The sequence below is a fragment of the Lithobates pipiens genome, unplaced genomic scaffold (assembly GCF_037356315.1).
Source record: "Lithobates pipiens isolate NorthernLeopardFrog02 unplaced genomic scaffold, aLitPip1_a1.2 Scaffold_27, whole genome shotgun sequence".
NCBI lineage: Eukaryota > Metazoa > Chordata > Amphibia > Anura > Ranidae > Lithobates > Lithobates pipiens.
Genome location: NW_027507788.1, coordinates 194,514,292 through 194,538,070, shown reverse-complemented (window position 1 = coordinate 194,538,070; position 23,779 = coordinate 194,514,292). Strand labels below are relative to the sequence as shown.

The window sequence follows — 23,779 nt, the reverse complement described above, 5'->3', positions numbered from 1 at the left end:
TCAGTGATGCCCATTGTGTGCACTGATTGGTATCCATTGTGGGCACTGACTGGCATCCCTGGTGGTCTAGGGTGGCATACCTTGTGCTGGGCATCCCTGGTGGTCTGGCATCCCTGGTGGTCCAGTGTGGTCATCCTCGGGGGGGGGGGGGGGGGCTGCGCTGATAATCGATCAGCACAGACCCCCCCGTCAGAGGAGCAGCCGATCGGCTCTCCTCTACTCGCGTTTGACAGACGCGAGTGAGGAAAAGCCGATCACTGGCTCTTCCTATTTACACTGTGATCAGCCGTGATTGGACACGGCTGATCACATGGTAAAGAGTCTCCATTGGAGACTCTTTACAGAGATCGTAGTTGCAGGGTGTCAGACTGACACCACACAACAACGATCGCCGCGATGTGCGCCCCCGAGATCACGTCATATGACGTCCGGTCAGGATTTTGAAACCACTTTGTCACCGTGTTTCTGCTATAGGGCGGGCGGCAAGTGGTTAACCTGAATGTAGAGAATGCATTAAGGTAACAAAAACTTCTGCCTTTACAACCAATTTTACGTTTAGCTAGCCACCCACACTTGCCCTTTCCTAGTAAAAAGTAATATGAAGACCACTTGCCTATAAGCAGTTCGGACTTCCTTCTCATATAGTGAGCCAGAGCTTCCTGAGACATCCTTATGGGGTGGGATTTGTTTGAGGCGGAAGTATTACTGGTGGGTTGTAGTGAAAGAGCAACTAACATGCAAGCCCAACATGCAACACCCTGAAATCTATGTAGCTGTAAATGGATCCTCGTGTACATGAGCTTTGCTGTCAGCAAGATGTAGACTGGGGAAATTTACCATGCTTACCATTGTTTAAACAAATTCATGTACCTCAGAGTCAGAATTTCTGTAGTTGCTCTTATGATGCCATATAGATGGTACTTACTGGATCCCTCTGTAAGTATAATAGAAAAATCTTTAACCACTTCAGCCCCGGAAGAATTTACCCCCTTCCTGACCAGAGCACTTTTTGCGATTCGGCACTGCGTCGCTTTAACTGACAATTGTGCGGTCGTGCGACGTGGCTCCCAAACAAAATTAACGTACTTTTATTTCCCACAAATAGAGATTTCTTTTGGTGGTATTTGATCACCTCTGCGGTTTTTATTTTTTGCGCTATAAACAAAAAATAGCAACATTTTTGAAAAAAAAATATTTTTTTTTTACTTTTTGCTATAATCAATATCCCCAAAAAATATTTTAACCACTTAATAACCGCCCTATAGCTGAATGACGGCTACAGGGCGGTTTCTTAACTCTGGGAGGCCGTCATATGACGTCCTCCCAGAATTCCGCTCTCGCGCGCCCCCTGGGGCGCGCACTCGAGAGCATCCATGACCTGTGGACCCGGCGCATCACGGTAAACGGCCGCTCATAGCGGCCGTTTACCACGTGATCGCTCCGTCAAATGACGGAGTGATCACTTGTAAACAAACCGGCGTCATGTTATGACGCCGGTTCCTCCCCCCCCTCTCTGTACCGATCAGAACAGCGGAGGGGGAAGAGATCGGTGTCAGCAGCGATGTGGGCTGCATCTGCAGTGCCCACATCGCTGCTCACCGAAAATTAACCCCTCAATTCCCTGCAAATACTCTGCAATACCCTGCCATTACTCTGCAATACCCTGCATTACCCTGCATTACCCTGCATTACTCTGCATTACTCTGCATTACTCTGCATTACTCTGCATTACTCTGCATTACTCTGCATTACTCTACATTACTCTACATTACTCTGCAACACTCTGCAATACCCTGCAACACCCGCCAATACCCTGCAACACTCTGCAATGCTCTGCAATGCTCTGCAACACCCACCAATACCCTGCAACACTCTGCAACACTCTGCAATGCTCTGCAACACCCGCCAATACCGTGCAACACTCTGCAATGCTCTGCAACACCCTCCAATATCCTGCAATGCTCTGCAATGCCATACTCTGAGATACCCAGCCATACCCAGCCATAGTCGGTGATACCCTGCAATACCCAGCCATAGACACCCCCCCCCCTCCCGCCGCCCTCCGGTGCTTCTACCGACTCGCCAATACGATCAAATCCAGAATCTTTTTTTTTTTTCAGGCTTCCCAGCTTAGAGATGAGATGCGGGGTCTTATTGACCCCGCATCTCACTGTAAAGAGGACCTGTCATGCCATATTCCTATTACAAGGGATGTTTACATTCCTTGTAATAGGAATAAAAGTGATCAAAAAATTTATTTTTGGGGAAAAAAATGTCAAACTAAAATTAATAAAGTAAAATGAACAATACATTTTTTTTTTTTTAAAAGCGCCCCTGTCCCCATGTGCTCGCATGCAGAAGCGAACGCATACGTAAGTCCCGCCTACATATGAAAACGGTGTTCAAACCACACATGTGAGGTATCGCTGCGAACATTAGAGCGAGAGCAATATTTCTAGCCCTAGACCTCCTCTGTAACTCAAAACATATAACCAGTAAAAAAATAAATAAATCGTCGCCTATGGGGATTTTTAAGTAGCGACGTTTGGCACCATTCCACGAGCCTGTGCAATTTTGAAGAGTGACATGTTAGGTATCGATTTACTCGGTGTAACTTCATCTTTCACATTATGCAAAAATTGGGCTAACTTTACTGTGTTTTTTTTTTTTTTTTTTTTTTTAAGCACAAAACTGTTTTTTTCCAAAAAAAAGCATTCGAAAAATTGCTGCGCAAATACCGTGCGAGATAAAAAGTTGCAACGACCACCATTGTATTCTCCAGGGTGTTTGCTAAAAAAACATATATAATGTTTTGGGATTCGATGTAATTTTCTAGCAAATAAATTATGATTTTTACATGTAGGAGAGAAATGTCAGAATTGTCCTGGGTGCTCCAGAACGCCTGATGGCGCTCCATGCATGTCGGGCCTCTGTATGTGGCCAGGCTGTGTAAAAGTCTCACACATGTGGTATCACCATACTCGGGAGTAATAGCAGAATGTGTTTTGGGGTGTAATTTGTGGTATGCATATGCTGTGTGAGAAATAAACTGATAATATGACAATTTTGTGAAAAAAAAAAAAAAAGTAAAAAAAATCTTGATTTTGCAAAGAATTGTGGGAAAAAATGACAACTTCAAAAAACTCATCATGCCTCTTACTAAATACCTTGGAATGTCTTCTTTCCAAAAAGGGGTCATTTGGGGGGTATTTTGTACTTTTCTGGCATGTTAGGGTCTCAAGAATTGAAATAGGCCGTCAGTACTTCAGGTGTGATCAATTTTCAGATATTGGCACCATAGCTTGTGGACTCTATAACTTTCACAAAGACCAAATAATATCCACCAATTTGTACTTATTTTTACCAAAGATATGTAGTGGTATAAATTTTGGCCAAAATTTATGAAGAAAAAATTACTAATCTGCTAAATTTTATAACAGGAACGAAGAAAAATTCATTTTTTTACAGAATTTTCTGTATTTTTTCTTTTATAGCACAAAAAATAAAAAACCCAGCGGTGATTAAATACCACCAAAAGAAAGCTCTATTTGTGTGAAAAAAAGGACAAAAATTTCATATAGGTCCAGTGTTGCATGACTGAGTAATTGTCATTCAAAATGTGAGAGCACCGAAAGCTGAAAATTGGTCTGGTTATTAAGGGTGTTTAAGTGCCCAGTGGTCAAGTGGTTAAAAAACATATTTTTCCTCAGTTTAAGATGATATGTATTCTTCTAAATATTTTTGGTAAAAAAAATCGCAGCAAGCGTTTATTGCTTTGTGCAAAAGTTAAAGCGTCTACAAAATAAGGGATAGTTTTATGGCATTTTTATTGAACTTTTTTTTTTTTACCAGTAATGGCGGCGATCAGCGATTTTTATCGTGACTGCGACATTATGGTGGAGACATCGAACAATTTGGACACATTTTTGGGACCAGTGTCATTAATATTAATTATTAATATTAATCAATGCTAAAAAATTGCATTGATTACTGTAAAAATGTCACTATCAGTGAAGGGGTTAACCACTAGTTGGCGCTGTAGGGGTTAAGTGTGTCCCAGGTAGTGATTCTAACTGGGGGGGGGGAGGGGCTGTGTGTGACATGTCACTGATCTCTGCTCCCGATTACAGGGATCGCTGATCAATGACAATGTCACTAGGCAGAACGGGGAGATGCTTGTTTACATTAGCATCTCCCCATTCTTCCTCACCGTAATACGATCGCGGGTATTCTCCCTGGACATCGAATCTGCGGGACCCGCGACCGCGGTCACGGAGCTTCTGGCACGCGCTCGCCCGCAAACTGCCTCTTAAAGGTCAATGTAAAGGTACGTTTATCTGCCTGTACATGCCCTTCTTCTGCAGTATATCTGCGTGAGGCGGTCGGGAAGCGCTTAACAAATGATGGAACAATTGAATTTAGGGGAGATACCACTGGGGCAGGCAGAGGCTTCCTAGTCATGTGACAAGAATAAGAATGCCTCTTTTGGAGGGTTTTCTTTTTCTGGGAGCAGGTACTTATTTCTGACAGGTGCCCACTCCTACTTCTTCCCTCTGCTCCCCGCTTGCCTAGCTCATCTACACCGCCTACCCCCCCCCCCCCCTCGCAACCTCCTGGCATACATCGCATATTCTAGAAGACTGTGGAACCACTGAGAAGCACTACATGTCATACAAAGTGGAAATACCAGGAAATCAGCAGAAGACTTCCCACAAGTAAGATGGTGGTGCTGAGGACCCGAAGAACGATGGAGAGCCGGCCTGAGTGAGGACAGCGCTGGATCCCGGGGCTGGTAAGTGTCTCTATATTAAAAGTCAGCAGCTACAGTATTTGTACCTGCTGATTTTTCCTTTTTTATAACCAGATCTCCTCTTTAAAGTTTAACTAATCGTACTTGCAGTACAGGAGGAAGGGGGAGGAACGCTGTGCTCTGTAGAGAATATTTTGCTGGGAGAGTAATTGTAGGAGGGAGCAGTAATGGTCACAAGCACAAGAAGCAGGTGTGTTTGTATTATAACATAATAAGTAATTTTTCTCCTTCACTGGTGGCACTCATGCAGTGGCACTGACAGGCATTGGCACTCAAAAGCGGCACTGAGAGGCAGTGGCACTGATAAGTGTCACTGATGGGCACTCATGCAGTGGCACGGATAGGCGGCACTGATGGGCAGTCATGCGGTGGCATTGATAGGCGGTACTCATGCGGCAGGACTGATGAGGCTGCATTGATGGACACTGGTGAAGCTGAGCTGATTGGCACTGGTGAGGCTGCATTGATGGGCACGGATGAGGCTGCACTTCTTGGCACTGATGAGGCTGTGCTGATGAGCACTGGTGAGTATAATACACTCTTTAAATTGCATGGTTTTTCCCTTTTATGAACAAGAAAATAATGACGTTATGCAGTTGGGCCGGCATAATAATGCTATGGGGCTGGTATGAAATGATTTCCAGAAATAACGTATTTATATCTTATAATCATTAAATAAACACATAAACTGCATATATCATTTGAGGAAAATATGCTTATAAAATAGTTTACTATCTGACAATAAAAGAAAAGAAAAAAAAGTTCCCCGGATTTAATTTTTAAAATTTGTTTACCTTATAAAAGAGGAACTGCAATCTGCTCAAATAATTTCTAATAAAAACAACTTTGCCATTCTGAAGCTTCCTTCCAACCACTTTGCATATTATTTTATATATACTGCGATTCTGTATTTGCCAAATATGTTGCAGAAATCTCCCTCCACTAAGTTTGTCTGCAGCCATTTTTTTTTGCAAATATAAGTTTATTCAAGGTTTTCACATACATGGGGTAAGTTCCCCAGGAGAAGAAAAAAGAGAAATAAAAAGTGACAACAAAAACAGTGAAGGTCGCAGCCTCCATAGTGAACAGCATAGGAACAGGCAATGCGATTACCAACTACATAATACACCATAAACATGGAATCGACCTCAACAGGAGTCCCCCCTCTGCCAAAACCTGCAAGGGGGTCCACAAGTATACCAAGTATAGTAAGTGACTCAAGGTCTAGATCCAGAGGTCGAACTGGCAGCCACTGTAGATAATCAGTAAGTCGCATGTATAAGGAAACAGTTTGCAGCAGTGCATAAACATAAGAAAAAGAAAAGAGGGGGGGAAGACGAGAAAAGCAGAAAAAGATGGGGGGGGGGGGATATAGTAGAAGAAAGAGATAATGAAAAGAGGGGGTGAAGAATTAAAGGGAGGGAGGATGAGGGAAGGAGGGGGAAGGAAAAGATTAGGAAAGGGAAACTGAGGGGACTCGGAGTCCTCCGCCTGAATGCCTGTCAGACCCCCCGATTCCCCTTAGTGCCCTAAAAGGGCTCTACCTTCTGTCGAGTACACAAACACATTCCAGAGTGACCACGTTTTCCGGTAAACTTCCTGCCTATCCTGAGCAGTCAGTATCAAATCCTCCATCTTGTTAATTTCTTCCACCCTCCGCAACCACATGGCCACGGAAGGGGGAGTTTGCTGTTTCCAGAGCAGAGGAATACAAGATTTGGCCGCGTTGGTAAGATGGCGCAAGACTGACCGCGCATATCTCTTGGGGGGCAGGTCCGATAAATGTAAGAGGAAGAAGGCTGGGTCATTTGGGACTCGCCATTCCGTGAACTTCTGGACAACATTGCGAACTGCAGTCCAAAAGTCCAATAGCCTTGGACAGGACCAAAAAACATGCAGGAGCGTACCCCGGTCCTCCCCGCAACGCCAGCAATGTGCCGGTGTGTCCGGGAAAACAAGGTGGAGACGGCTAGGTGTCAGGTACCATCTTGTAAGGATTTTATAATTCAACTCCTGTGTTTTAGTGCATATTGAGGACTTTAGGGTAAACCGTAAAACCCGCGTAATCTGTGCAGGCGTGAAGGTGTAGCCCAAGTCCCTCTCCCATTTCGCAAGACTGGAGATCCGGTGCGTTGGCAACGGCGTATTCAAGAGCCCATACATTTGAGAAAGAAGTCGGGGGATTGGTTCTGTGTCAGAGAAGTACTCCTCAAATACCGTCAGCGATCTAGAGTGAGCCAGGGGGTTCGGGATGGACTGGAGGAAGTGATGCAGACGCACGGCATCCCAAAACTCTAAACCGTAGGGACCCCTGCGGTCCATAAGGGCACCAATAGAAACCCAGCCGTCGCGTGTTACAAACTGAGATGCCTTAACAAGGTCGGAGTCACGTAAACAACGATACTGCGTCGACGGTAGGCCCGGCTGGAATCTAGGGTTACCTAGAATCGGTGTCTGGGGGGACGACGTGGTCGTTGGGGAGCGTTGAAGCGCCACCTTCTCACTCTGATACAAAGTGTTGCCTATAAGCGGATGGGTCTTCACTTCCGTCGGTAGTGCCGCCCTGCACCATAAGGCAGACCTCAGCGGGACCGGGCACTGATGTTGTTCTATCTGGGCCCACAATTTAGTGGGAAAGTTGCGGGCCCAGTCAAGCACTCTACTCAGGTGGGAGGCACTATAATACTGTCGAACGTCTGGTAACGCCACACCTCCATGCCGCTTTGGAAGAGATAATTGGGAACGTGGTAAGCGAGGCCGCTTCTGGGCCCAGACAAAACGGGTAAATAGCGCCTGTACCTGTTTGAAATAAACAGGGGGGATCCTGATCGGCAGAGTCTGAAATAAATACAGAAATTTCGGTAAGATGCACATCTTAATTAGATTGCATCTGCCAAACCAAGAGTGGGTCCCCTTCTGCCATGAGTCCAGAAGCTGCCGCGTCTTAGTCAGCAAAGGGGGGAAATTACATGCGTAAAGGTCTGCAAGGTCCGGGGGAATAGTAGTACCTAGGTAGGTCAGGGCAGTCTGAGTCCACTTGAAAGGAAAGCTGGATTGCAGGGCAGTGAGCAACCGTGGTGGGAGCAACAGCCCCATGGCCTCCGATTTGTTAAAGTTAATTTTCAAATTGGATAACTTCCCATATATCTCAAATTCCTTGAGTAGATTGGGTAAGGAAATACCTGGGTTAGTTAGCGTAAATAGCATATCGTCGGCGTAAGCCGATATTTTGTGTTGCATACCCCCCACGGCTACACCCTGTATATCCGGGTTGAGTCGGATCGTGGCCAAAAAAGGCTCCAGAGTCAGAGCGAACAGGAGAGGAGACAATGGGCAACCCTGTCGAGTCCCGTTAGTGATTGAGAAAGAGTTCGACAGTACCCCATTAACCTTCACTTGGGCCGTCGGCGTGGAATACACCCCAGAGATACGCGCAATCATCCCGTCGCCTAACCCCACATGCCGGAGTACCGCAAACATAAATGGCCAGTTCACCCGGTCGAAAGCCTTTTCAGCATCTGTGTTTAAAAGTACGCATGGCAATCCCGCCCTCCGCACCACATGAATCAGATTTAGCACCTTCGTGGTCCCGTCCCTGGCCTCCCGGGACGGAATAAATCCAACCTGATCCAGATGGATCAGTTGCTGGAGCTGGCCTGCTAACCTCGTAGCCAAAATCTTGGTGTAGATTTTGAGATCCAAATTTAGGAGAGAAATCGGCCGATAACTGCCGCAGCATGCCGGGTCCTTTCCCTCCTTGTGAATCACCGAGATGTGAGCGGCTAACGAGTCCCTAGTAAACTCCCCGCCTTCCCCTATTGCGTTGAACAGGGCAAGCATGGGTTGCCCCAGCAGGTCCAGCAGTCGTTTGTAGTATTGCAATGTATAGCCGTCTGGGCCTGGGGCCTTCCCTGGCTTCATGGTCCCTATAGCTTTATGAATTTCCGCTAAAGTGATGGGGGACTCCAGGTCCTCCCTCGCCGTCGGGGACAGGGAAGGCATTTGAGATTTTCTCAAGTAGTCAGCCAAGTCGGTCGGGGGCACGGGGCACTCACGTAGGTTGTAAAGGTCTGAGTAAAAATTCCTAAATTCATCAGTGATTTGCATGGGTAGATGGGCTCTCCGACCCCCCGGCGCCCCGACATGAGGAACATACGTCAGAAGCCTACGTTCCTTGACCAGTCTCGCCAAAAGCTTCCCGCATTTGTCGCCGGATTCATAGGTCATCCTGCGACAAGACTGGATGGCAGCCTTAGCCCTAAAACGTAGTAGGTCCGTAATCTGCTGTCTGAGCATCAGGAGGTCAGTGTCAGAATGTTGGGAGGGAGCGTGTTTGTGTCTGGCCTCTGCGACGCGTAGCTGTCCCAGAAGCTGGTTCAGCTGTTCCGCGCGTTCTCGTTTGATCCGTGCCCCGTGTCGTATCAGAACCCCTCGCCCCACCGTTTTGTGGGCCTCCCACAAAACCCCCGGGGGACAGTCTGGAAGGGCATTTTCCTGGAAATAACAGCGCAGCGTTTTGGCGACATCATCCAGGACTTCCGGGGTCTGTAGGAGACTTTCGTTAAGCCGCCAGAATCTATTCGTCAGGGAAGGATCGGCAGTCAGCCTGTACGTGAGGAAAATCGGCGCATGATCCGACCATGTCCTAACTCCAATGGAGGAACCTTCAACCGCATGTAATTGGGAGTGGGGAATTAGAAAGTAGTCAATTCGAGTATAAAGCTTATGCACGGGGGAGTAAAACGTGTAGTCCCTCTCCCCCGAGTGTTGTAACCTCCAAACATCTATAAGTTGTGAGTCATGTAGTGTCCTCGCAATACGTTTAAGCTGAGCAATCGGCAAAGACGTCCGGCCGGACGACGTGTCCGCAGAGGGGATCAATGGGACGTTAAAGTCTCCTCCGAGTATCAATTGCCCAACCCTAAATTCCTGCAGTTTTTCCATGGTCCTCTCCAGAAAAGTGGCTTGGAGTTCGTTAGGAGCGTATACAGCCGCTGGAGTCACCTGCACTTGACCAATAAGCCCCTTGAGGAACACAAATCTGCCCGAGGGATCTAACAATGATCCCTGGCAGCGCCACGGAAGACCACTAGAGAGGAGTATGGAAACCCCCTTAGATTTAGCGAGCGGGTTAGTGGAGTGGTATGTCCATTGGAAGTGTCTATTGCGTAGGTATGGCAGTGCAGTCGGTTTAAAATGGGTCTCTTGGATGAAGGCAATATCAGCATGTAATCGTTTTAAATCAGCTAAAAGCATGCGACGTTTTTCAGGCGTATTGAGGCCCTTCGCGTTGAGCGACAGGATCTTCACGCGGGGCATTGCCATAGATCAATCGGGAGGACCACCGAGTCAGAGAGAAAGGGGAGGTATAGGGCAGAGAAAGAGAAGAGGGGGTACACCGGGAAGGGTAGGCGGGAATGACAAAGGAGGAGGAAGTGAGGGTGCAGACAGGGACAGAGCGGGGGGGGGAAAAGGGAGGGGGGAAAAAGGGAGGGGGGAGGGGACGGGGTAGGGAAGAGGGGGAGGGGGAGAGGATCTGGGACAAGGAATGCAGCGAACAAGAGCAAAACAAAGAGAGGATAAACCGGGCCTGAGAGGTCAGGGACAGCAAGAACTTAGAAGAGAGAGAGAAAAGAGGAGGAAGACAACAGAGCGCGGAAGAAAGAAGCAAAGACACAAACAAAAAGAAAAACAGTACTTCGGGAGTGGGCCTAGTGCCCTCTTCTCCCTAAAAAACAAGTAAAAGCATATAATGGCCCCGGGAGGACTATGCGCGACCCCCAGAGCAATATGCCGGCCTATGGGTGGGGACGAGACTGACAGGAAACCAGAGATCCGGCTCCGCAGGCACGTCTCCCGCCTCCCAGAGGTCATAAATGCACTATGCGTAGCCACACAAAACATTCAACATATGTGTAAACAGTAGATAATGAAAGAACTAAACCATAAGTTGACAGTTGAAGTAGACAGACTAAGCACATGTCAGGACAGTTGAACAACCAGTAGCCCCGTTAGGGTCGGCCTCAGGTCGCAGCACACCCGGGCAGGGCAACCCGAAGCCCCCCCGGCTGCGCCCAACCACCGCCCCCCCCCCAGGACCCCCCACCATGCCCACCCCCCCCCCCAACAACCAGCCCCAGCCCCACGGGGTACCGGCACAGAAACGGCCCCCCCGCACATCGCGGGATCAGTGCGCCAGGCCCCACGGAACAGTGCAAGCGATGTGTGGTAGACAAACCTCATACAGTGTGAGGAGTCAGAAATGGATTTGCGGACAGTGTATGGTAGAAGATCACCTGAACCCGGTACCATCAAGTGTCAAGATCCATCTACAAAACAGTCCACACATTTCAATAAAGTTGCCCACACCATCCATCACTATGCACCCCTAGGCAATGAGAACCTGGTCACCGACCCCGCATCAACTATGGTCCATACTGAACAGATATGGAACTGGAGGACGGGTCCATGGACAGCCAGCAAAAAATGCAAGAAAATGACAGGCACCGAAGAACTTCAGGCCTACCTCCGCAGCAAGCTACTAACACATCCTCACCAGTCCCAAATCCATGCATGTAACCCTGTGCCGTAATAGGCCTGGATTAGTTGTATTGCTATGCCATAAAACATTGTGTGATATGAGCTCACCGATCAGTTATGACGCAGTAAGCGTGGCTTGGAGTAACTGGGTGCATAGGGCAGACACCAATGGACCCATAATCCCAGTATGCATGTTAGAGAGTCAGATCATTTAAACACAGTGATCTACGGTTTGCATGGAACATTAGTAAAACTTTCCACCCCAATACGTTTAAGCAAGTTCCAAGACAACAAAAATAATAAAAGCTGCATCTCCTGTAATATAGAAACCTAAAAGCTTCAAGAGAAAAGCCTGCGAGCGGCATGATACAGTAGTCAGCAAAGTTGTCCTCGCCAGAATGGTAACGTAGTTGGAGGGTCAGCAAACAGGAAAGGGGAATGCAGTGGGAACATTAACGGCGGAGGACCCGCAACACTGGCTGTATCCTAAAACCAATATCGCATCTCGCAATGAGACAGTAAAGCCCAGGCAACCTCAGTGCAAATATCGTCAAACCTGAATATAGCAGGGAAGTCATTGGCTGCGGGGAGACAGTTCCGTGTTGTGTGCAACTCAAGGTGCAGGATCCAAACCAAGGGAGATGGAAAGCCTGGGGTCAAGCAGAGAAAACATCCACCCTCCTCCCGCCACATAGAAAACTCCACAGCTAGGTCCCAGATATAGTTAGTACAGCTCTTAGAATAGGTAGCATAAATCCAGAGTCTACTAATGTCAGTGCTCATCTGCTAAAGCTCTGCAAGCTGTTGGGCATCACACCATAGACGGTCTCAGAGGCATCGGGTAACCATGGGACCTACTCTCCGATCCCAGAGTGGAGCAGGTATAAGGAGCAGCATCCCCATGGGGCGTATGCAACGGGGAGGCCCCTCAAGTGTCACTGCAGTGCTGCGAGATCAGCTCGCCGCCAGTACGGGGGCAAGCGGGCGGGAGGGGGGGGCGAGGGAGGAAGGGGGGCCAGTCGGAACGGCAGCAAGCAAAAAACCACAACCAAAAAAAAAAGAAGAAAAGATACCTCAGAGCTCACGGGGTCCCCCCCCGGAGTGCTCCCTGGGTCTGCGGCGCTGTCGCTGTAGTCTGGACGGCCAATCACCGCTGCTGCCACGATGGGAGTCCGGTCCCGTTCCCTGCGAGCGAGGGAGAGCCGCTAGCCAGTTCGGGACCTCGATAGGTTCCGCACCTAGGAACCGAAATAGGGCAGGTAAAGATTCCACAGCTCGCAAAGTGAAGGCATGTTGATCCTTGCGGAAGGTGACGGACAGCGGGTAGCCCCAACGATACGTTGCCCCGCAGCGCCGTGCAAGATCCAGTAGGGGCTTCATAATGGCACGTCTCTGGAGGGTGGCACGGGAGATGTCCGGCAAAATCCGCACCTCCGCACCATCAAACTCCAAAGTAGGGGCCTCCCAAGATTTCCGCAACACTTCCTCCTTGAGAGCATAATGGTGCAGGCGGCATACTACATCTCGCGGCCTGGTGAGATCCGCAGACCTGGGCCCCAGCGCACGATGTATCCTGTCAAACTCAAGGCGGGAAGGGAGGTCCACCCCGGGGATGCTGCGAAAGATCGCCGCAACAGTGTCCGCAAGATCTTCAGATTCCGTCGCTTCGGGCAACCCTCGCAGCCGCAGGTTGTTCCTGCGGCTGCGGTCTTCCATTTCCTCTAGGCGTAGCTGCTGGGTAAGTAGCATGTCCATGGTCGCCGCTTGCGAGGCCTCCAGAGCACCCACCCGAAGATCCAATGCCGAGAGGGAATGTTCCCCCCCCGCAACTCTATCGGACAAGTCTCGCACCTCACCCCTGACAAGTGCTATCTCCTTGCGATGAGTCTCCTCCACTCTGTCAATTAGGGCGGTGATGTCAGCTCGCGTAGGGAGAGCCTGTAACAGCAGACGGAGGTCCGCATCCAACTGCGGAGCCGGGCGGGGGGACTCCGCAGCGTCCAGGGTGTTCCGAGGTGTTCTAGGTGTCTCCAGGTGCGGGGCAAGGATGGAAGCCCGAGAAGCCTCCGAGTCTAGTTCCGGAGAGGAACATGTCGCCCTATCAGGCTCCACGTGGGCGCGCTCCGTCGCCATGTTGGGAGCAGAGGAACGGTGTTGAGACAGGTGAAAAAGCCTCTCTAGATCACCGGAATTCGCCGCTGGAGTCGGCGGTCGAGTAATCCTGTTGGTTTTGTGCAGGTTCTTCTTCTTGGAAGCGGGCATAGTGCGGGTCAGCAGGAGGAATAGTCCGTATAGGCGAGAGACGGCCGGGAGCTCAGGCAGTGCACGTCTCTATCCTTCCATGTTCAGGCCACGCCCCCCCGTCTGCAGCCATTTTAACTGTGGGCAGCTGAAGCTGCTGCCTGTTCACTTCCTGGATTTACACCGACACACAAAGGAACACCTCCAGCTCTACAGCCCTCATTGGCCCCCTTATGACTCATTGGGGAATGGCAAACTCTCACCAGAGGGAGAGAGAGAGCTGTGCATGATGTCATAAGCCTAGACTTTTTACCAGATGAGAAACAGGAAGTGGGCTGTATAAGGTATTTACTGGCAGAAAAAAAATGTTTTACTATTCAAAGTTAAAAAACAAGGGCAAAAGATTTAATAGATGGAAAATTGAAAAAATGACTAAGTCAGCTTTAAAGTGTGGCTATAGCAGGGAAGGGTGAGAAGCACCTTTTGGATTTTTATCACGGTCTGTGTTCTCACTGGGGAGGTTGGCTTTCTCCATGTGTCCTCTTGATTAATGTTGCCAGGACAGAAAGTAATTTGAAATCCACATAAATAATTTACAGTTGCTTCCATAAAATAAGGACATCTTCCAGGGAAGACACCGGGAGGAATTCAATAAAGCCGCTGCGCCACTTTTCTGGTTTTAATCCATCCTAAAGCATTTGTGACACTTTCTGACAGCGACTTGTGCGCCAAGTTCAGGTAGTTTTAGAAAAGCGCCGCTTTTACCTTGTGGCTCAATGAATGCGCCAAATTCAAAATAATACTGACAGTTCTTACCTTACAAAAGAAAGTAGAGCTAATCAAGACCAGCTCTCTCAGAGAGAAGCTGGCACAGACAGATCTTGTTAAAGTCTTAGTAATCTGTTAATCGTGACATCACACAAAAGAAACACCCAGAAAGCAGTGACAAATTCCAAGGAAAAGATCCTCCACCACTGTTCACACTGTCGCTTACCAGATTCTGAGATCTCTTTTTTAGGGAGATCTACAAGAGCTTGTAATTTCTTTCATAGACAGGGGTTCACTTTAAGCCCTTGTACACACGGTCGGAGATTCCGACAACCAAATCCGTCTGAGTAATTCCGACGGATTAATACCGGAATAGGTCCGGAAGTGATTTTGCATACACACGGTCTGACTAAGTTGTCGGAAAATCCGATTGTACATAGCGTGATGACATTATTTCATTACAACGGGATTATGTTCAGGCTAGTAGCCAATAGCTTTGGTCTAGGAATTTGATCTGAGCATGCGTGGCACTTTGTCCGTCGGAGTAGGCTACACATGATTGGAGTATTCCGATCGGAGCATTTTGTCGGAAAATATTTCCGGCAAGTTGGAAAAGTTTAGACACAATGAAAATAAAAAAAACAAGAACGAATAGGACTTTATATGAGCCGTGACCATCCAGTACACAAGACTCCATCCCCGATATTTGATAAGGAAAAGGGAAGGGGGCAAAAATTTGGAAAAGTTGGTCCGACGGAAACAGTCCGATGCAAACCACACACTGTCGGAATATCCGACAAAACACTCCGATAGGAAACATTCCGACGGAATCTCCGACCATGTGTACAAGAGCTTTGAGTCAGGAGGGTAGTCCCCACAACTGCGTCCCAGATGGTACCAAGGTATTCTAGGCAGTATTCCTCCCCCATATAAAAAACAAAAATGCCTCCATAGTGTAATTCTTACACAAAATATTTATTAAATAAAAGAATTGCACATATAAGCGCTGCAATTAAAATCAACAAGCCGGCCAGCTCTTAGACGCTGCCCGTGTCTTCCGGGTCCAGAGCGGTATGCGGTGACGTCAGCACGTCGCTCCTCCCTACGCCGTTTCGTCACAGATGACGTCTTCCAGGGGCTTCCCTGGAAGACATCATTACACCATTACACTATGGAGGCATATTTGTTTTCTACATGGGGGAGGAATACTGCCTAGAATACCTTGTTACCATCTGGGACGCAGTTGTGGGGACTACCCTCCTGACTCTTAAAGTGAACCCCTGTCTGTGAAAGAAATTACAAGCTCTTGTAGATCTCCTTAAAAAAGAGATCTCAGAATCTGGTAAGCGACAGTGTGAACAGTGGTGGAGGATCTTTTCCTTGGAACTTGTCACTGCTTTCTGGGTGTTTCTTTTGTGTGATGTCACGATTAACAGATTACTAAGGATTCAAACATATTTGGTGGACTTTATCTTTTTGGACCGGGTTTCCGGGACTTTATTATTCATTTATTGTTCAATCAATCACTTGTTTTACTTTTGGATTATGTCATTTCACTGATTGTTTCATCACTGTAATGTCTCACTAAGTTTATTTGTTTTCGGTGGCAATTTATGTAAAGTTTTTTTCAGCGCAACTAATAGGTTTGGAATTGTTATGTTGGTGTGGGTATCTCACATAATTTAGTTGTAGCAGTTTAATGAGTATTTATTTATATTTTTTTAGGACAGCGCAGTATCGCATTATTCTAGATCTTGTTAAAGTTACTTGTTAAAGTCTTACTTGCATTATAAAAGTGGCGGCATGTGCCAAATTCAAGTACATGACCAAGACACGTACATGAATTTGTCTCTCGCATTCTAAAAGTGGTGCAAAATGTATCACTTTTGCAAAATCTGTCTGCACCAGTCTTCATGGGACTGTCTTAACCACTTCACCTCCAGGAAGATTTACCCCTCTTCATGACCAGGCCATTTGTGTGATCATGCAACGTTTTACACAAATAAAATTTATGTCAATTATTCCCACAAATAGAGCTTTCTTTTGGCGGTATTTGATCACCACTGCATTTTTATTTTTTGTGCTATAAACATTTTTGGGGGGGGAATATATTTTTTACATTCTGCTGTAAAACCTATCCATCATAAAAATGTAAAAATCGAATTTCTTCATAAATTTAGGCCAATATGTATTCTGCTACGTTTTTGGTGAAAAATTGATTGGCTTACTCAAACGTTACAGTGTTTACAAACTATGGTATTTAGTTATGGTATTTTTTTTTTTTTTATATACTAGTAATGGTGGGGATCAGTGACTTATAGCAGGACTGTGATATTGCGGCAGGGATTCGGACACTAAAGCCTTGCTTTGATTTTTCGGATGACAGAACGTTCGATTTTTGTGACATGCTGGTCTCATGTCAAAAGTGAAGAGGTCACTACCAATAGAAGAATTTTCGTTTGACAGAATACATCAGAAGTGACGTAACGTGTTGAATAGTTTTATATGTATTCTTTTGTTTCTGAGCATGTGTAGTCTTGCTCTTACGATTTTGTTCGTATGAAAACCATGTTGATTAAACGAAAATCAGACGCTGAGTTCACATCCGACAAACATTTTATAGCCTGCACATCCAGCTTTTGTCTGATGAAAAAGTGAAATTGGCTCTCAAAAGCGCCGTACTAACGGTAAGATTTGGAGACTATCGGTCATCGTAACACAATTGACGTCTGAAAATCAAAGTGTGTGTACTTAACCGGTTTCCGACCAGCGCACGCTGATGTACGTCGGCAGAACGGCACGGGCAGGCATATTGGCGTACAGGTACGTCCAATCTTGAATGCCGCCCTGCCATCGCCGCCGGCGCGGTCGCGTGCTGGTCGGGACCCCCGTGAGTCCAGTTGCGGGTCCTGCGGACTCGATCGCCGCGGGCATACCCACAATCATCTCACGGGCGGCTGAACGAGGAAATGCTGTTGTAAACAGCATTTCCCCGTTCTGCCTAGCAACTGATTGTGTGATTGGAGCAGAGATCAGTGAGAGCATGTGATTGGAGCAGAGATCAGTGTTCACTAAATTAAAGCTCAGCCCCCAACAGTTAGTAACACTCCCCTAGGAACACTTAACCCTTACACTGCCACCCACTGGTTAACCCCTTCACTGCCAGTGCCATTTACACAGGAATCACTGCATTTATATAGCAGTGATTGCTGTATAAATGACAATGGTCCCAAAAATGTGTCAAAACTGTCCCATGTGTCCGAAATAATGTCGCAGTCACAATAAAAATCGCTAATCGCCGCCATTACTAGTAAAAAAAAAATTAATAAAAATGCCATAAAACTATCCCCTATTTTGTAAACGCTATAACTTTTGCACAAACCAATCAATAATCGCTTATTGCGATTTTTTTTAACCAAAAATATGTAGAAGAATACGTATCAGCCTAAACTGAGGGAAAATTTTTTTAAAATAATTTTTGGGGGATATTTATTATAACAAAAAGTTAAAAATAATTAATTTTTTTTCAAAATTGTTGCTCTATTTTTTTTTATAGCTCAAAAAATAAAAACCGCAGAGGTGATCAAATACCACCAAAAGAAAGCTCTATTTGTGGGGAAAAAAAAGACGTCAATTTTGTTTGAGTGCCACGTCGCATGACCGCACAATTGCCAGTTAAAGCGATGCAGTGCCGAATCGCAAAAAGTGGTCTGGTCTTTGACCAGCAAAAGGGTCCGGGGCTGAAGTGGTTAACTGACGGGCCTTAACTGACACTTTGCAGGAACCAGTGACCTTAATACAGTGATCGGTGCTAAAAATATGCACTGTCGCTGTACTAATGACGCTGTCTGGAAAGGGGTTAAACATCTATGACAATCAAAGGGTTAACTGTGTGCCTAGCCTGTGTTTTTGTGTACTGCGTTAGGTGCTTTTACATGGGGAAGAGGTAGATTGTATTCCCTGCTTTGCAGAAACACAAAATCCATCCTTTGCCTACTGTCAGAACAGAGATCTGCCTTGTTGTGTGTGTTTTTACTAATGATCGGCGGGTGCCGAGCGACATTCCAGTGGCCAGCACCTGCAGAATGGCTTCTGCTGTGAACAAAAATGGCAGACGCAGCCTGCCAGTGGCGCGCACGCCCCCTGCAGGCAAAAGTGCAGAATCGCGTATATGCTATATACCTTATCCTGCATAGGAGAGCCACCATGTAGCATTCAATCTGGAGTGGAAAGCAAGTGGTTAAAACGAAAACAACCCTCTAATTGTTTTCAACCAAGGAAGCTGCCACTTTGGCCTCTGTTTGATCTGCACCTGCCATGATGCTGCACATGTGATCACTTATACCAGCCATGTGATGGTTTGACAGTTCGGCTGCAAGCACAAGCAACTGGCAAGTATGACTGTCACACTCTCAGCACGGGAATGTAACTGTTTTTTGAAACTGTTAAATCAATGGGTTTAGTTTTACTTTAAGAGCAAATTGTCCCCCTCCTTTTAGAAATGTTTACTCCTACTTCCTTGAATCACCGAGATACGAAGTGAAGGGATATCTCCCCAATCAAAGAAAGACAGAAAAACAAAAGGATTCTAGGCCTCATGCACACAGGACATTTTGCTATCTATCCTAGTTGCCTTTCCTCCTGGCAGCAGGGTTTTTTTTAAGGAAAAACCTATGGATGGTATAATGCATTTAGGTGCATCAAGCACTTGGGTGTCAATACCTTTCATTGGCCAGAATAATAGTTTTTTCTGGCAATATAAATGAACAAATGCCCAGGAGCTAAATGTGCCTAGCATCAATGCGCGTTTTAGATGCATTTACACACATCAAGCATCAATTTTTTTTCCTGCTAAAACACTGCTGCTCCTAGATGCGCTGGCTGTGGGTTTTATTTTTTTTCCTCCCTCTAAACACCTATGTGTGCATGGACACATAGGCTAACATGCAGAGGGGTGTAGAGGCAGGGGGAAAAAAAGCCAGACGCCCGCAACAGCTAAGATGTTAAAAACATCCAGTGTGCATGAGGCCTTAAACATTCCCTACTGCATCCAAAACAAAAAAGAGAAGCTAGAAATATACTATAAGGTCTTTTGCGCCAATATTAGGGGGATGCATGCTTCTCAAATACAGTTGACATTGTCCTGGCAAATTTCCTGCAGATATGAATTTTCGTTGCCTACACACTCAGTGTGACCAGCTGCCTTATGGTTACATAGTAGTCCAACCTATGTGTGTCAGTACTACATTGTATATCCCTGTACGTTGCAGTTGTTCAGGTGCTTATATAATAGTTTATTGAAACTATCAATGCTTCCTGCAGAGACCGCCACCTGTGGAAGGGAATTCCACATCCTTGCCGCTCTTATAGTAAAGAACCCTCTACGTAGTTTAAGGTTAAGGAGGACCACGTGTCTTGTTCAACTCCCTTCCGTGAAAACGTTTTATCCCTATTGTGGGGTCACCAGTACGGTATTTGTATATTGAAATTATATCCCCTCTCAAGCATCTCTTCTCCAGAGAGAACAAGTTCAGTGCTCACAACCTGTCATAACTAATATCCTACAGTCCCTTTATTAGCTTTGTTGCCCTTTGTTGTACTCGTTCCACTTTCAGTACATCCTTCCTGAGGACTGGAGCCCAGAACTGGAAAGCATACTCCAGGTGCGACCGGACCAGAGTCTTGTAGAGTGGGAGAATTATCACTTTAACCCTTTTTTAATGCATACCAGTATTCTGTTTGCTTTGTTAGCAGTAGCTTGGCATTGCATGCCATTGCTGAGCCTATCATCTAGGACCCCTCAGGTCCTTTTCGATCCTAGATTCCCTCAGAGGGTCTCCCCCTAGTGTATAGATTGCATTCATATTTTTCCACTTTTCTACATTAAACCTCTTTTTCCATGTAGTTGCCCACCCCATTCATTTGTTCAGATCCTCTTGCAAGGTTTCCACATCCTGCAGAGAAGTTATTGCCCTGCTTAGCTTAGTATCGTCCACAAATAGAGATTGAACTGTTTACCCCATGCTCCAGGTCGTTTATGAACAAATTAAATAGGATTGGTTCCAGCACAAAACCCTGTGGGACCCCACTACCCACCTCTGACCATTCCGAGTATTCCCCAATTATCACCACCCTCTGAACTCGCCCTTGTAGCCAGTTTTCGCCCTATAGTCCATGCCAACGGACCTTATTTTGTACAGTAAACGTTTATGGGGAACTGTGTCAAATGCTTTTGCAAAATCTAGATACACCACGTCTATGGGCCTTCCTTTATCTAGTTGGCAACTCACCTCCTCATAGAAGGTTAATAGATTGGTTTGGTAAGAACGATTCTTCATGAATCCATGCTGATTACTGCTAATGATATACCATTTTCATTACTAAAATCTTGTATATAGTCCCTTATCATCCCCTCCAAGAGCTTGCATACTATTGATCTTAGGCTAGCTGGTCTGTAATTCCCAAGGAATATATATTGGGCCCTTTTTAAATATTGGTGCTACATTGGAATGGTACCAGCGGATTTGAGAAAAGCCAGTCAGTAAAAATTAGGAACAATGATCTGAGTACTAAGTACCCTCAGGTGCAAGCCATCCAGTCCCGGTGACTTATTAATGTTAAGTTTCCCAAGTTTAATTCTAATTCTGTCCTCTGTTAGCTATGGAGGTGCTTCCTGTGATGTGTCACGAGGATAAACACTGCAGTTCTGGTTACTGAAACCCACCTATTAGGAGAAGAATGAAATCAATACCTTTGCCATCTCCCCATCCTTTGTAACCAGATGTCCTTACTCATTCTTTATGGGGCCAATATGGTCTGCCCTCCCTTTTTTACTGTTTACATACTGAAAGAATTTATTGGGATTTTTTTTGTCTCTCCTCCGATATGTGTCTTTCATGTTCTATCTTAGCCGCCCTAATTGCACCCTTACATTTCTTGTTGCATTGTTTATAAAGTCTGAATGCTGAAGATGATCCCTCAACCTTGTATTTTTTGAAGGCCTTCTCTTTTGCGTTTATATGCATTTTTGCATTGGAGTTAAGCCATCCAGGACTTTTGTTAGCTCTTTTAAATTTATTACCCAATGGGATGCACTGGCTAATGCCCTTATTTCATATGCTCTTAAAGCGAACTCATCTCTCCTCCGTGTTCTTTGTTCCTAAGATTTTATCCCAATTTATGCCTTGTAGCAAAGTTCGTAGTTTAGGGAAGTTGGCTCTTTTGAAATTCTATTTCTAGTTGGTGTGTCTACCATCTGACTCATGAAATTGTCCTGCAAGACATTTATGAACTGGCGAGTCTAAGCCCTTGTACACACGGTCGGAGAGTCCGACGGAATGTGTCCGATCGGACCGTTTTGTCGGATATTCCGACTGTGTGTGGTCTACATCGGACTGTTTCCGTCGGAGTATCTGACGGACCAAGTTTTCCAACTTGTTGGTAAAATTTTCATGTATTATGCTCCGATCGGACATACTCCGATCATGTGTAGAGAATTCCGATTGGACAAAGTGCCACGCATGCTCAGATCAAATTCCTACACCAAAGCTATTGGCTACTAGCCTGAACGTAGTCCCGTCATAACGAAATAACGCCATCACGTCTGATTTTCCAACAACTTTGTCCGACCGTGTGTATGCAACAGTTTTGGACAAAATCCGAAGGATTTGGTTGTCAGAATCTCCGACCGTGTGTACAAGGGCTTAGACAAATGCGTGGTTCCCTCCACCCAGTCTATGTCTGCATAATTAAAATCCCCCATTATGATAACACTTCCCATCCTATAGCATACTCCCAGTATTATTTTCCCCTTAGCTTCATCCCTTTGGAGCTCTACCCATAAGGATTCCACCTCCTCCCTAGCTCCCTTAGTGATGTTATCTCTCACATTCACATGTACATTATTCTTGATATGTAGACAAACCCCTCCCCCTTTTTAGCCTGTCTATTCCTGTGATAAAGGGTATATCCTTGAATGGTTGCCAGCCAATCATGAGAGCTGTATAATCAGGTCTCTGAAATTCCCACAAAATCCAAATCCTCCTTGTACAACAGTATCTCTTCCCCTCCTTACTACACCAGCTCCTTAGCCACTTGTTTACTTCCCTAATCTCCCTCTGTCTTCCTGGTGTGGCTCGAGGTACCGGCAGTATGCCTGAGAATACTACCTTGTAGGTCCTTTTCCACAATTTAGCTCCCAAGTTCCTGAAATTGTTCTTTAGGACACTCCATCTGCTTCTGACTCTGCCAACATGCACCATGACAGCCGGGTCTTCCCCAGCCCCTCCCAGTAATCTGTCCACTAGATCCGTGATGTGCCGAACCCGAGCTCCCGGTAGACAGCATACAGTTCAGTGCTTCAGGTCTTTATCACAGATTGCCCTCTCTGTCCTTGTGAGAACTGAGTCCCCTACCACCAGAATCTGTCTATCCTTTCCCTTCCCCCCACTCTCACTGGAGGAGTTCTTCCCCTGGCAGCTAGGAGAGCACCTCCTTGTCTCCACCTGCCTCTGTGCTGGCACCTGCCGGGTACGTTCCCGGCTCTCCTTTAATATGGAGGGTCTTCTCAGTGCTGACAGTTTCTTCCCTAGATAAAGAACCTGGGCTTCCAGGGAAACTATGTGCTTACATTTTGCACAGCAGTATTCACCCTTGATTAGATAATCAAGGACATACATGCCGCAAGATGTACACCGAGTCACATTTCCACACCCGCCGTGCATCGTACCTACCAATTTAATGAGGATTGGGCATTATACCCTGTCCAAATTACCTAACAACTAGCTTTCTGACACCAATACTCAACAATACACTACACAGGTACTTGCGGACCCACAACATGACAAAGTAGCAGTTCTATAAGTTTTTATTAAAACCCAACTCTAGCCAAACTTTTTTGTTCGAGTTTTAGATATTTCTCCTTCACTGGCACAGGAATCTCTGAAGTGAAGTTGCCAATGTCAAAATCGTGTTTAAAAAAAGAAAAAAGGAGAAGGTTGCAGACTTTCTTTCTTTAATAAATATTGCCAGAGACAAAGTTTGTCTCTACTGGAGTGCAGCCAGTCATTCGATGCTGATCGGTTTCTATGGGCAGTGGCACCAGTTGAGATTGATCTCAATTTTTAAATATGTTTCCAACCCTGTGTGTATTTAACAGAATGTTACTGGGGCAGAAAGTGACTGAAGCTGTAACACTTCTCTATATCATTAAACAAAACAAAAACCTGGATAGTGTTGACGGATCTTAGCCGGTGTCCTATCATATACTGTCCCCCATCGGATAGTGTCCGCTGTGTACTGCGCATGAGCAATACACAGATTCCAAAAATACCCAAAGATGAACGGCGCCTGCGCCGTGAGTCCAGGTTCTATCCCCACCATCCAAGTGGACATAGAGTTGGAATATAAAAGAGCCAAGCC

The 23,779-nt window shown here is 46.2% G+C and overlaps 1 long non-coding RNA gene across 1 annotated transcript in view; it reads left to right on the top strand.

Moving 5' to 3' along the window:
- The window catches only part of LOC143934451 (uncharacterized), a 170,411-nt gene that overhangs the window by 109,239 nt on the left and 37,393 nt on the right, over positions 1-23,779 (top strand). The gene's annotated exons all lie outside the window — the stretch shown is intronic.